Genomic DNA, 16127 nt, shown 5'->3' on the forward strand with positions numbered 1-16127 from the left:
ACTTTTTGTAGAATTTTGAATCATTTATGAAGTGTTGGCAGATAGTTGAAAAAGAGAGGAAAACACCCACCTTTCAGCCAGTAAAAGACAATGAAAAATAAGACTTTAGCTAATGGAAAGAAAAGCTAACAATACTGAACAGTTAGTAATTTGTTCAAAAGCACTGAATAATCAATCAAATTCAGGTGCACAAGTGTTTGTGGAAACCTAACTTGTTGACAAGTGTGATTATTTTTGTCTTTCTGGCTCTCACATATTCCTCCACTCTGCTGTCACTGGCTCCACATCCTCAAACCCAGACACCAGTCTGCTAATGCAGAAATTCTTAGAAGCATCACTATCCTACCCCACCACATCTCTGTTACTCTAACGATATTGCAGTTCTGTGACCACTAGAGGAGCTCTGGTTCCTCCTGCTTGTTTCCTAGGTTGCTCAGTTTTATTCTTTTCATCCTGTTTTGTCATTTCTTAGGTTTCTCTTGTTCCTATCACCATGCACCATTTGCTTTCCACCCCACCCACCATTTCCTCACCAGGTTGGTCAGCCTGTTAGCAAAGATGATCCTGTCCCACTCTCTCAGGTGGATTTCATCTCTCTCATCAGTCCTTGATCATTAGAGACAGTCCCATGATCGTAAAAGCCAAATCTGTCAGTGGCACCTGCTGTGCAACCAGGTATGGATCCACAGGATCTACCTGCTCCTTTGCAGGCCTTTTCCCTCACTGGCAGGATCTAGAAGACCAGCTGGGCCCCTATGCACTTCATCCTTGTCCCCAGTGCTGTTTAGTCACCCTTGGTTTGGTAGTAGTCTTCTCTGGAATTAATGTTGCTGTCTGTGTGGATGGGCAGCAAAGTGTAATATTAAGGGGAACTTATCATGTACTATTTAGAAAGCTTTGAATTATAGAAGTTCAGTCTTTCCTCAAGCATTTTCACATCTAGACTGTTGAAGCAAAAGCTGGAGTGCGATGTACCCCTGAATTTTCTTTTTGTTGTTGTTGTTGTCTTGTTCTTTTTTTGTTTTGTTTTGTTTTTCCTCCTGAAGTTGCACAGAAATTTTGAGTTTCTGGAAGATAACTACAAAATAAGACAATTCCAGAAAAATATTTCATATCTGAATAATGAGGTCTGTTGTGTTTGCAACAACATGACACTCGAATGTCTACATTCTCTGACTTTTTTTTTTTTTTTTTTAATTATATCTGCAGGACAGATTTAAATGAAGGCACCCGGTGAATATCCCTTTAATTTTAAAGTGCATTTCTGACTGTTTAGGCTTGGCACACTTATTAATGATGGTGAGAAATGACATGTAACAGTACTGTCTGTACAGCATTGATTTTGTGCCTTTTTAATGTTACTGATATCTGCTGTTATGTGAAGGAGAGGAGGGGGGAATATGACCCAATAGTTGGTCTTATCTTTTCCTGATACTCAGGAAAGCTTATGTGGATGCAATGAACAAAGTTCCATGTTTCTTTCATATTTACATGAAAAGTTAATGTAAATTCTAATTATCAAATTGTGGGCATGAATTGTTGCAGCGCGAGACTTATTGAAAAGAACTTTAAAATCTTTTCTGTGTAAGTTGTGAATAAGAAGTAAACTTAAACTATGGTTTTCTCAGGTGTGTTTACCAACAGTCTGTTGCTTACACAGGTTTTCCTCCTCATTTGGTTGGTTAGTGAAATGTAGAAACAAAACAATTGTTGCAACTGCTTGTGGATGAGCAGAGAGTTTAGCTATAGGCAGCTCTTTAGTAAGAGGAGATGCTGTAATAGATGAAGGAATGGGAGAAAAACTGTCTTTGCATACTATTAAAGGTTCTTAAGTTCAATAGTAACATTATTACTGCATAAGGAGGCCATTTTGTTTAAAAAAAATGCTGCCAGTTTGGAGGTCCTGAGTGGTTAAATGGCCAGAAAAACTGTAAGAAGAAATGAAAGAAAAGCACATAACCGCATATCTGTTTGAAAAAGGGTCATGGAGAATTTGCGTGTATTGCAAATAGTTGCATTTTTAGCAACAATTTTAATTTTATTATTTGCTTTTTCATTTGCATTCTCTTTGGTTGAATGGGAAGAAAGAATCCTTTTTTATTATCAAGCTTGCTTTTGTATTTTGAGTTTTGTTAGTGTCGTTACTACTAAGACATGAACCAAACCCAATTTATTTATAAGGTTGCTATCTAATATGCCAAATCTATCTTTTTTTACTTTAAGTAAAAAAGTGATTTTCATTAAGGTATATTAGAACTGGATTAAAAAAAAAATTCTTTGAAGAATTTAATTTGTTTTTAATTTTACTTGTAACTTGATATCAAAGTTACTGAAGAGTTAAATACTTTTCATGGAATTTGACTGTACATGACTATACAAATGGCATTATGAAAGCCTGGAAAGTATGCAGAATTCATATATACTATAGATGTTCTGCACATTCTTTTTCAATAGGAAAAATATTGAGATAAACCAAGCTTCCCAATTTTTAAGAGGTTCAGGGCTTTATCCAAAATCTGCTAAAGTGAGTAGAGGGTTAGATGTTGCTCTCAGTTTGCTTTGGTTAAGAGCCTAACTACAGTGACTTGAACAAAATTTAGGCTTTTTTATTGTGCTTTATTTCTATTTATCATTGGCGTGACATTTTAGAAAATATGTTGTGCTGGTACAGAGTGAGTTTTAATAGACTTCCTACATTACTCATCATCAATAGAAAACAAAGAACTTGTGATTGAAGACTAAGCCTCTTGAGAAGAGGAAAAAAGGACGCAAAATACCATTGCAAGACTCTAAAAGACTGAAAATTCTAGATTTACAAAAAGACCATTTTGAGAATCTTTAGGGCTACAATATATACTCATAATGTTGGGCATCCATAGTGTGCAAAATTCTGTTTGTTGGTATATGTATTTGAAAAACATACAAGTTCTTCTGAATATGCTCTATTCCTTATCTATTCACACTAGCAATTTATAGGACATACGTAATGTAGAAAGTTAGAAGCATCTTTCTAGAATAGACATAGAACGCCTGTGGTCAGACTAGTTTGTCTTTAATTACAGAACAGCACAAAATACCATAGAATTCCTCTGGTGAAGAGTTGTGTATTTGCTCAAATTTGTCTTTTAATATTTAAAATAAAGCGAGCAAGAATTACCTCTAGAAGTAACCTAAAACTTCTATAATTCTTATTAAACTTTGATCTTGGTACCTGCTGAGATCTTTCCTTATGGAAGAATACATTAATGGCATTCCTACCAGTTTTTGATCTCAGTAAGTGGAGTATGACTGGGAAGAGTATCTGTCTAGCAAATAACTTTGTTTTCTGCCACTGTGCATGTGAAAAAAAGAAATATTCCGAAATAGACATACACTCTGTAGCATAGCACTGTGATGAAACACTTAAAGCGATTGCCACATCTCCGATCAAATATGTAGTCATGTGCTTGCTGAATATATATTCTGCATTTTATAGCTATCAGGAAAGCATTAATTTATAAAACTTCAGAATAGCCTCAATAACAGCACTGTGCATTTATTTTGTTAAATCTCTGCCAAAACATGTGCTCCTGATTACAGGGAATTTGATTCAATGTTGAAATTGTGGAAGAGGATATTTACCAGGCTACCAGTATGTAATGAACAGACAAGGACTAGGAGTGACAATTAGGATAAATGACTGAACTCATTTCTGAGAGTCCTCTTATTCATAATAAATAATAAAGCAGCAAAAATAATGTTTATTTCTCCAATGGCAGAAAATTAAAATGCATGTATAACTCTTTGTATCAGCTACATGAGAAACTGCTTGTAGTATATCAATGTAAAGGAAAGTAGCAATGTTGCAGAATGTTCATATTGTTGAGATCATTACCAATGTCTTTTGGAGTTCAGATTTCTCTGCGAGTGCTTGAGTAACCATAACTTGAGATGTAAAAACTGACTCTTGGTTGTGGTGGTTAATTCTGAGAAAAAGATGTCAAATGAACTGTGGAGAAAGCTAAAGTGTGCCAATTGGAACAGGCAAAGTTTGAAACTTTGGGTTTGGGTAAGCACCGTTTTTAGACGTGCTAAATACTTATGACCGTACTTAAAGCTAATTGGAAATTAGCCTTAAGATGCTTAGCCTGCCTGAAAATTAGATCGTATGTGTAATACAGTTAAGGTAAGATGTTGCTACCAAATGAAAATGTTACAAAAGGACATGGACCTTGACCATTGCTTTTGCAAAGGCACTTCATGTAAATGTATTTCTAACATGGTTTGATTTCTTCTGTATTTTCTGTTACTGGAAAGCTAAAGAGATTGTCCTCCTCTCCCCTCCTGTTATGAGCCACCTTGTTAACCTTTGCTGATTTGAAATTGTGTATCTCTGGAGAACTTCACTTGATGGAGAGAGAAAGACAGTGTGCCAGTGGAGACTTGCTATGTCACGTTTATTGTTGGTGCACTTTAGAATTGTTGTGCCTCTTCTGTTGCTTTTTGCTCATAAATGCGTATTTTCTAGCAGAAAATAAAATACTGTGTATGATTCATGTGCCTTGGAAACGACCAGAAGAGGGTGGAAAGAATTGCAGAGCATCTTAAATAGTTTGGAAAAGTATGAACTTATCAGTTCCACAGTAACTGTCATCTTTTTTCCAGGACTTATAAATGCTTCTTAAGAATATAAGAATTAGGAAAAATAAATCTAGGTAGCTGTGCCTCTTTGAAATCAATGCTAATTTTGCATTTGTGCTTCTTAAACCAGGAAAAGAAATGAATGGCATGTTAATTTGCTATCAGGAGGGCCTGACCTGGACAGGATAAGAATAGACTCCGGCAGGAGTTTTGTTATAGTGCTTGCTTTTTTAAATTTTTTTTTTTTTTTTTTTAATTTAATGCAGATTTGTAATGCTGTTTTGAAGGGCGTTTCAAAGCATTTCTTTTTGTGTCATGTTAATATTTCGGTATGTTTCAGATGTCATGTTCAAAATCAGTACATCTTCCATCCTTAAAAAAAAGCAGATGTTATTCTTCAGTTAATATAGAAGGAAAAGGTTCCAGCTCCATCATACTTGTCGCATAGTTTCAACCATCAAATAGTTTCTTTAATTTCTCTTAAGGATTAAGGATTCTGGACAAGCTTAGAAATAAGGTTGTGGACTCTGGAAGCAAGCAACATCTTATAATATCTTTCCTTCCACTAGTGTTTATCTTCTATGCATGGCAAGCTCATTCTAATGTTTTCAGAAGCACATCCTCTCTATACTTGCTCAGCTTTGTTTTGCTTCAGGTTTATATCTTGACTACTGTCTTGCCATTCATTAGTGCTGGCAGATTACTAGTATAATTAATTTTGCACCTGAGTAGAAAGATTAATTAGATGACCAGTTGATGTCCTTGTCATAAGCCTTATGATTTGTTGATTCATTTAGACATTACTGGATGAAATTATCTGGGCCATGGCAAGAGCTCAGACTGGATTATCATAATGATATCTTCTAGCAAGAACATTAGAACAATCACAGTTATCCACTTTGAGTCCAAAAGAAGCTTCAGAGGTTTATTCTCTTACAAAGTTTGTGATGGCTGTTAGCAAGTGGTAAACTGATTAGTTATAAGCATTAAAAGACCTAGCCACATATGAAGAAACTAATGTATTTTGTACAAAGTAACAGTTAAGAAAGCCTAGCCCTTTAAACAGACACTTTAAATATTAGGCAGCTTTGTAAAATCAGGGTCATACTGGCAAAAGTCTACTCTTCTCATAAACATCTTGTCTTCTCTAGTTAACTAGTTGCTTTCTGATGACTGCTATTCATGATCTGTGCAGTGCGATGCCCATCTTTTTTGTGAATCTTTTTTGTGAGGCAGATCTTACTCAGCCTACTGTTAGAAAATAATTTCTTGTCTAGTACGTTCTCAGGGATAAAGACAGAATCCAGATCAGAATAAAGAAAAAATTTTTGCATTTACATTTTGCCTCTAGATGGTGATAGTTAGTTGCAGTTTCTTTAGTGTCTGTGAAGAAAGATGTTTATTGCAATAATACTATTTTATCATATTTCTCAACTGTAGGCTATCTTGTTATTTTCTGCATATATATGGATTCCACTTTCCTGTGAAGTGTACAGCAAATGCCGTTAGTCATGCCTTTTGTTGCTATAATTACCAATGGCTGACACTTAAGGTAATGAAACTGAGATTTTGTGATTCTTAAAGTGATATCAATATTCAAATGGCTACTTGCAAATCTGCCTTGTTTGCAGAGTAGTAAACATTTCAGGTTATACCAAATAAGATTAAAGATAAAGCTGCTAATCAGACAAGACTGTTACTATTTGAATATGAATAGGACCGCCCTAAGACTATCATCAATAAACATTCTTACAACTTTTTTATTCCTATGACTCTCTTCAGTCTTACTGTTTAATATTGGCTGATATCTTTTCTCATAATATTTCTTATATTACTTTAAACGATGTTCTGTTTTTCCTCTCCACTTCCTCTCTGAAGGAAGAGCAGTATACCTTCATATGAAGGGGCTATTCACAGTACCTGAATGCTCCTGCTTAAACAGAGGGAAGAATTTTCACAGAATCACAACATAAAAGAGAAGGAGGAGAACAGTATCTGATACTCAAGAGTTTATGAGGGGGAGAGTGCCCCGCAAATTCTTAGGGAGAGAGATGAAACAGTGAAAGCACAGTCTGGGATCTGCCAGATGTGACTGTTGACCTTTAATTTATACACAAGCCAGCATAGCCGTAGTATTTCATCAAAGGTAGAAGCTTAACAATGGAAGACAATGGATTGACACTTAAAATAGTTGAAAAGTAGGCAACAAATTGCAAAAATTAAACCCAAAGTTGAATTTCATTTCCCTGATACATGAGGAATTGGATTACATTAGCAGCTGCAGCACTAAGCAGGCAAAAAGGAGAAAGAAATAGTCTTCCAATCATATTCCATCTCAGAGCAGCTCAGGGCAAGTAGAGAAGAAAATGGCCTAGAATGATTGGGAGAATTTGAGAGAAAGATATGGCTCATGGCATTCTGAAAGAGAGTGGTTTGAGGGTGCATAAGCCAAAAAGGTGAGTATCCTGCTTTTTCCGTAGTGGGACCTGACGGTGTGTCAGAGAAGCATAAAAGTAGGTAAAGGAGAAAAATTTTTGAATAGCTGGGATGGAGGGAGTATACAAAGATGAGATCAGTCCTTGGAGACTTCTATAATTTTTTATTTTTCTAAAGGAAACCATAATACAACTTAATACATTGATGCTCTTATAGAAATGCTAATCTGGATGCAAAAAATACTAGGAAAATAAAAGCAGAATTTCAATTTTCAAATTATTTTATACCTACTAGAGAAAGAAGAAAATAATTTATATCCAATAAATATCTAGAATAAATAATAGTTATCTCATTTACAAACTGATTAGTGAGATATCCTCCTTTCCCTGGCCAGAGCACCCAAAATATTTTATTTGGAGAAAAAGCCAGCAATTCTGTCATTTTACCTATATTCTCTTCTGCAGAAACTTCTTTCACTGCAGTTGTCATGCATTTCAATGCCTGTATCAGTTCAAAGTGCATGTTTGTGAAATGGTGTTAATTATTTTTGGATATTATAAGTAATATTTCACTGTTGAAAGGAGCTAATTATGTCATTGAGTGAAATCTTCTGTGCTAATTTGATTTGTATTAAAAAAGATATTGATTCCATCCAGCAAAAGCGTAGGCATGCTGCTTTTGTTCTTTAGTGTCCAGTCACTTTAGTGCTGTTTTGGTGAACAGAAACAGAACTGTGACTATAGAAACACAGTGAACATAATTCTGCATGCATGTAATTGAGCGGATAGGCCTAAAATACATGACATTTTTCTGTTTAGTAGAACAAATATTGGCTGCTTTTAAGGTTCATGCTTTGATGTGCATTCTCCTATATATTTGACACTGTATTGTTCATTTTTGTGAACTAAATATCAAAAAGTTGAAGATTTAATGTAACAAAATATATTATAGTATTTGTAGTCTTTGTTCAAGTAGATAAAATGGTCTTATTGAGATAAAAGCTTGTTCAGTTTAATTCCTGTTATGTCTCTGTATGTAGAAAGGGACACAAAAAGCGGCTCATATCACAGCTGAAAAGTTTCATTGTTCCGTTTGTTTTTCATTATGCAGAAATTCTTAAATTGGATCATTTTCAAAGAGGGAACTTAACCATAAATGCAGTCTTACAGCTGTGTCAAAATATAACTTGCATTTGTATTCATTTCTCACACTTTGAAGGTAACTTCGGAGAATTCAGCTTGAATTTATATTCTAAACAGAACCCCATTGTCCTGAATTAAAGTCAAGAAATGTAAGTGGTTCTTGCTTTTTTGCTATATACTTCCCCTTTGGATTCATACCTTTTACTTCTATGTGTTTTGAGTGCAGAAACAATTTTGATAAAAGCTTCCTAAATAGATTGAAATACATCACTCCTCTCAGAAAAGCACACAATGAAATAGGAAGAAAAGGTAGTTCCAGTCCCCTGAAAACAATTATTTCTTAAATTGTAAACTTTGATCAAAATCTTTTTAGTTTAGTGTTCCTCAATAACTAAGATGTACATTAAAGTTGAGTTAGTTTTAAGAATTTTTAAAACTTTATTATTAGTATAAACCAATATTTGAGAAACAGAACAAGTAGTAGTAGAGAAGCTCATCCCAGAACATGTCTGCACCTCTGGTTAAAATGAATGAATTCTTTCCTTTCCACAGAAAGACTACTCAGTCATTTTTCTTAGATTATGCTAGCAATAGTCTACAAAAGTACTGGCAGTTTTGTTTTATGGAAATATCCTGGGTTATAAGATTGTTTTAACCAAATGTTAAGTTAATAATTCCTTGGGTGTTCTTGCAATGAATATTCCAGGCTTCTATAATGTCTATAACACCAAACTCAATAAACATAGAGAATCAGTAGAGAAATTTTATTGATGTTAACAAGTTTTGCTTTATAGTTCAGAGCACTGAAATTGTTTCTCTTCAGTTTCTTTTCCCCGTATTATCATAAAGAAATTTAACAGACATTCTTAAACGGGTGGGTTTGGGGGTTTCGTTTTGTTTTTTTTTTTTTGTATGGGAAACTTATAGTGGAGGCAGTGAAAATGATAAGCTGGGTTAGGTAGTTGAGGAAAATTTTTAATGCAGATGAGATCTTGTCTCCTCTTACTACTTCCAGCTCTCCATCAGTAATTTTGAACTGGACTTTTAGAAGTCCCTGTCTTGTGCTTGATGTTCCCTCTCTGTAGTTGTAGCAGAAGAGGATGTCTTTTTATGCTGTTTAATAGATTACTTTTTGTAAGAATAAAAAAGAAATTATCCTTACTATTAAGACTGGTGAAAGATAACGTGGATCACAGTAGGATTGAAGTATTTTAGAAGATAATTTTAGTAGTTTAGAAGATAATTTGGGAACATTACAAGTGTTGCAGTTTGGACCTAGCATGGAATTATGATTGCTTTATGATTATATAATGCAATATATAATTTTTGAATTGACTATTTCAAAGGCAAGAGGTAAAGGAGATGCAAGATTTTGTTGGTAGATTCTGCTTACAAGAAGGGGAAAAGCTGAAATGCTTGCAGTTTGAACTTCATCCATATAATCTCCATGCATGGTTTTTGTTGGCTTTTCCAACCCAACAGTGTTAGAAGAGGTGTATCAACATAGATAGTTGGAGGACCAGTCTGTTCTATGTAATTGTTTATTTGTTCCAAGCCTTCTTTGTCCTGTCTGGGGGAAAAAAAAGAGGGAAAGTTAAGCACGTAACATCTCCCTCCCTGTACAATCTCTTCTCCCATCCCCCCACAATGTTCAAATTGCCAGTCTTAAAAGACATAAAATCCATCTAAGAACTGTCATTCGCTCATTGGTTTATCCTGCTGAGTGCTAGCAATATGCTTCTTAAGATATATATGTTCTGTTAGCATGAGCAGGTTTGATTATTAATCTTCTGATCCTCTTTATCTTAACCTGTTCTATCTAAGCAGATATTCCTGTATCTGAAGCAAATATTCTCATCTTACATAAACATTTTATAGCTTCTTTACCAAGAACAAAACTCTAGCAAAAAATTAAAGCATCTCTACTACTTCATGTCTACTTTCCTTTTTCTTGCTGTACTGAGTACTGAAGTGTAAAGGTAAAACTATGGACCAATGTACTCCAAAATTATTTAAAGTGTTATTTAAAAACAAATGTAAAGAAAACTTTCACCAGTCAAGCACAACTGAGTTAACATTTAAAAAATAATGGTGCCAATTTGCATGTTATGTTTTGTATTCATGTTGATTGTGTTGCCTCTACCAAACCAGTGGCTAGTTTTTCTTTTTGTTGTCATGTGCTTGGGCATTGATTTGAAAGGCACATGTAACAGACAAGAGGATCACCAGAAAAAACCCTATTTTATCAGTGAGGGAAAGGAAGTTAGAAATACAGTAATACAGTAGAAATACAGCAATGCAGAAATAATAGGTTCTCACCCCTTTTTTTCTTTCCCCCCACCCCCCAATAATGCTTAGTTAGATGGCAAATGTCACAGTAGCTTCCATAGCATTGATCAGTCTCTTTTGCATTCCCTATACTGCCCATCATATACTTTTTTCATGCTTGTAAAGGAAAAACTATGACCTTGTCCAGCAAAGGACTGATTCTTTACAAACTTTCTCAGTATTTGTTATGTCCTTTGAAGTGTTCTGCTGCTGAAATGTTCTGAGTTCTCTTGCATCTTGTGCCATTGAGTTTTATATGTGGTTTAGTAGAGTTTCACTGCTCACCTTCCATTAGCATTATTCTCCCCCCTTTGGACATTTTTCTTGCCTCTGGAGTGAGACGTGGACTCACAGGGGCATTAACCTCAGCAGGTTTGTATTTGTGGAGATCCTATCCACAGGGTTCTCTGGCTAGAATTATTTTTTCATTATGTATTCAGATCATCCTACCAGGCAATGTGAGCTGTATTTGTAGGGAAGATGCAGGAGTAGCCTGGTTTAGGGAAGTTCCTTCCTGATGCTTAATCTGGTATTTCTATAACCATGAATGTCATCGCAACAGAAGAAGATTCTCTAATATCCCATTCAGTATCTCTTTCTACCTACAGTGCTTCAGAGTGCCAAAAAGTGAATCCTAAATACATCAATCTATATTTTGCATCCAAAAAGCAAAGCACCTGCTTTAGACTTATGCAGACCTGAAGAATGAGTGTTGATTATAGGCATTTAATCTGTGAAGGTACACTGGAACTGGAGCAAGTTGGAATTTTGGCCTTGGTCCTTACTTCTCCTCAGGCTTTTATGCCTAAGTAGTGGTGAACTGTGTCAATAGTTACTCGTCTGTTACCAGGATTTGTTAACAGCATTTTTGACTCAGAACTGCTTAAAGCTTCCTTAACCTATTAAAGAAACTTCTGGCTCAAAACCCAGTACCATGGGAGTAGTGTTTATTCATTTCAGTACATAATCATTAAACTAGTGCTTTCAAATTGGTACTCAGAAGTTCTTCAGCATTTCAGTAATATTAAGTTAGCAGGTAGTTGGCTGAAAAACAAAATATTAAATTACTACTGTTTTTGCTATTTTTCTTCAAATCTTTGACTTCAAACCTGTTTGTGATGAGAAAATAACAGACTAATTAATTATATACACTTATTAACTGAAATTTTTCTTTCAGCTGCTGTAAATCATAGCTACAAAAAGGTTACCAATCAGTCTTTACACAGGAGACCCAATTGGAAAGTGCTCCTAAATTACAAGCAAAAACTACTTAATTAATTTTTTGATATACAAGAGAATATTAAAGTAAAATCTTTCATCTACAATCAAATAAGCTTTCTAGCGGTGATTTTGATTTGGTCTGTAAATTTTCATTACCTTGAAAATTATTTAATTTGAAAGGAAATGTAGTGATGTGCAATTTATTTTTAAATTGATCAGAGAATAAGCCTAAGAGTAGTCCTTTCAACTTTCTATAGCCTGATCTTAAAATACTGTTCTGTAATTATATGTCATATGTTAAGGTATTTTCAGTAGTAGAAAGTAGTGTCGCTCTAGGGTGCAGCATGATAATTTGGGACAAGGATACACAAAAGTGTATTTGGCAGGTACAGCTTTCATTGATTTCTTATTAAAAGACCGTGAATAAAATTGTGGATACATTGGAGATGATGGGAATAGTCCTAATGACTTTTAAGACAATTTCAAACCATGCACCTCAAGTTGCTTGACTTGGTATCATTTCAAGATTTGGTCTACAAAGATAATTGTTCCCTGTCATTCCTGTGCATAAGTTGTATGATCTGTATTTGATTTAAATGAGGGTAACTATATGCCTTGTATGACTAGACTAGAATAAGTTTATCCAAGTAGTTTTATGTTTAGGATTTACTTTGTTTGATTTCCCAACCGAATTTGCATTAAGTGTCTTGAAATACCTTGGCTTGTGAATAGTATTCCCTGTTGAGATAATAAAGCTTTAAAAGTGTACTACACCATGAACTTTAATATGCCTTTCATACTCTATTATATGATTGTCAATAAATTCAATATGGCACAGGGCTCCAAATGTTGCATTTTCATTTCTTACTGTCTAAAAGAAATCAATATCTATGTACACAGAAGAACAGGAAGAAATTTTTTAACAGTTTTATCTAAGGAATTAATCTATGTTTTTGCAGTCCTTAAAAATTTCAATTGCAGTGTACTGGATTCCTTAATTAGTTAACTATGGGTTACAGCTTAACAGGTAATATGAACTGCATGACTCACCAAATCACGTGTGCAAAGATAATTGCTTAGTTAAATTAGGATTTCCATATTAAATAACTTGGTTAAAAATAAGTTAAGCCCTTTTGTCATCCTCACCCCCCGTAGGGAAGCTGAAACATGAATCTTGGGAATGTATACAAAATTTCTGGTTGAAGTGAGAGTAGGCAGGGAGAGAGGTTAGAGCTTCGTGAATAAAGAGTATTTAATATAACTTTTACTATATTAAATGAATTTTATTGAAATTATGCAAAATACTTGCATTTCATTTCCCTTCATTTTCCTTCAGAGGTGTATTGAATTGTTAAAACAGATGGTCCTGTAGGTGTTTAATTATCTTTATCCTGGCTTTATTTTCAAAATGAAAAAGAAATCTGAATACTTCTTGCAGACTTATTATAGTGGTTCCATCATTACACTATCTGAATTCTTGTTACCAAAAGTAGTTGAATTTTTGTTTACATATGCGTTTGTAATTCACACAATACTCTGAATCTCTTGTGTTCTTAGATGTGCTAATTTTGGAATTATAGTATTCATTTTTTGTGAACACCATGAAACATGATGAAGTACAATAGTAACCAAAAAATACACTTGTTATTAAATAGAATCCAATATAATGAATATATGAATATTTCCTATGGTGAAATATTATAATTTGGCAGAAGTTGCATGGTATCTGCATGGTATATTGTGTTTTGTTGCAAGACAGAAGCCTCCTATAAATTTGAGAAACTAGGTGTCTGTAGAGATAAGAGGACTTCTTAAAGACCAAAGCAAAGGAAGGCTGCATAAGCTACTTTTGTGGGAGGAGACAGTCACTTGACATCACTGGATCTCTGAGACACCATGAGTCCTTAGTAAAATTTTTTTTTTTCTAAGGACTTGGCAAATCTAGAGGAGAAGGACCATGTTAATATTTCAGTCATCAGGAAAAGCTACAATTCAGAGTTGGAATCAGCCACATCAAAGTCCAAATTTCATTTTTTCCCAGTATTCACAAAAATACAGTTGTTGCTGCCCACTCTTCATGTGATGGTTGTTGGTGTTGCATTTTTACATAAACTTTCTCCTGTTTTTTAGAAAAAACAAAAGAGAAGCAAGGCAGTGCAGTGTCATCAGTACTATTCCAGCTTAATTTGTGATCCAAAATACTGAGATTATTAACACACACCTGAGAATGAGTGAGCTACAGATTCTACAGAAGAAGCTAAGGAAAAGGTCACTCTGGATCTTGAGTTTTGATGCTTGGTTTATAGTTTCCGAGTTCTGTTATTTCAGCATCCTTTTAAACTGTGGGTTCATTTCTGTAGAGGAAAGGTTATTGCCTAGCAATGAATGAAATCTCAGCTTTCTGTAAGTATATTTCACTTCTGCATGAAATTTTCCTAGAGAAAGTGAATATTTAGCATGGAATTGGTAATATGCTCATGAAATAATTGAGTGGCAAACAAAAACAGAATCACAAAAACTACAGCTGTGTTAAATTATACTTAATGTCCTATAGAAGCAGAAATAATGAACTGTGTTTATTTTCCAAACAATAAAATTTCTAGTTTAGTTTTCAATGTAATTTTTTTTAGAAAGTAAATTAAGTTTCATACTTTGGATAAAATTATGTTTTGCAATTCTCATGCTACAAAGCTAATTTCCAAAGTTGAAAAACTGTGTTGAGTTCATAGAAATCAATTTTATAGTGCTATTAAATGATTTTTTCCTTTGGCCACTGGCTAGTACAATATGCTGGAAACCATGGTAACAAAAAGTGCTACCATGGTTGCCCCAGAGTCATATTAAAATGAAGAAGCTATGTTTGTCTTGATTAATATAACAAAAAGAGAGGAAAAGAGAGGGAGAGGGAAGAAGGGAGAGAATAAGACTAATGACCTGTGGAACAGCGAATGTACAGTCAGAGATGTATCTATGCATAAGTGATCCTGGAACTTCTGGTACCATTGCGTCATGAATGTGAAGGTGTTAAGCTGTGAAGCTTTAAAGAGTAAAGAAGATATATTAGTTCAATGGTTTGTCTTTAAATTATTTCCTTCCATGTCTGTATTTTGCAGCTTTATATTAGCATAAAGAATGATGAATGGAATGTTTATCGAAGATAGGCAGAGTTCAGAAGCTTGCATCGTGAATTACAGAATAAATACCAGCAAGTGAGGACTTTTAACTTCCCACCAAAAAAGGCCATTGGAAGCAAGGTACTTAGAATCATGGAATCATAGAATCATAGAATTGCTTAGGTTGGAAAAGACCTTTAGGATCATCAAGTCCAACCGTTAACCTAGCACTGCCAAGTCCACCATTAAACCATGTCCCTAAGCATCACATCTACCCATCTTTTAAATATCTCCAGGGATGGAGACTCAACCGCTTCCCTGGGCAGCCTGTTCCAGTGCCTGACTACCCTTTCAGGGAAGAATTTTTTCCTAATATCCAACCTAAACCTGCCATGGCGCAACTTGAGGCCATTTCCTCTCGTTCTATTGCTTGTTACTTGAGAGAAGAGACCGACCCCCACCTCGCTACAACCTCCTTTCAGGTAGTTGTAGAGAGCGATAAGGTCTCCCCTCAGCCTCCTCTTCTCCAAACTAAATAACCCCAGCTCCCTCAGCCACTCCTTAAAAGACCTCATACTTAAAAGAACTCATAGTATCAGTAAGAGTTGGGAAAAAAAACCCTTTCCTGTTCACACACACACAAAAGAGGTGACTATCATAAATATTGTTTACACCTGCTAGACAGTATCTGGTATTTTTATACAGACTTTACCCTCATCAGCTGCAGATTCACTGTTAATGTAGTTAACACATTGATTTTTCCACTCACTGAAAAGAAAACTGTTTTTATTAAATGAAATATTGGTGACATACACAGGAGACAAATGCACAAAACCTCAAAAACTGTACTGGACAGCTGTATATGTAAAATATAATCTCTACTCCACTCTTTTCAATAAATGCCATCAGTTAACACTGGTCAGTATTTCATTAAATATTTCTGTAAATTTAAAAAGTATCAGTCTAAATTCCTTAAATTTCCTGTGCTGTTCACCAATTGTTGTAAGTTTGTTGAACCAGCTTTTTTAAAGGCATTTTGGTGCTTAATTCCCATAATCTGTGTCATTGTGTGTTAGCTCTCCCATTTTAAAATGGGAATTTCTGTGTTTTCCTATCATATAGGGATTTTGCAACAAATATAGAAAATACTGTAGTATGTATATAGTAAATATGTAGTATCATGTAGTTTAATCCTTAATCACCAAAACTTTAAAATCTTCAAGAGCTTAAATACACATTATAATATACATCACAAATCCAGTAAGGA

General features: G+C 34.7%; 1 pseudogene across 1 annotated transcript in view; it reads left to right on the forward strand.

The window, feature by feature from the left end:
• The window catches only part of LOC309591649 (sorting nexin-29-like), a 129986-nt pseudogene that overhangs the window by 63556 nt on the left and 50303 nt on the right, over nt 1-16127 (forward strand). Inside the window, exon 17 of the transcript in view lies at nt 14861-15001. The product of the transcript in view is annotated as a sorting nexin-29-like (transcript). The remainder of the gene's footprint in view (nt 1-14860; nt 15002-16127) is intronic.

Source organism: Platalea leucorodia (genome assembly GCF_965183815.1).
Source record: "Platalea leucorodia genome assembly, chromosome: 5".
NCBI lineage: Eukaryota > Metazoa > Chordata > Aves > Pelecaniformes > Threskiornithidae > Platalea > Platalea leucorodia.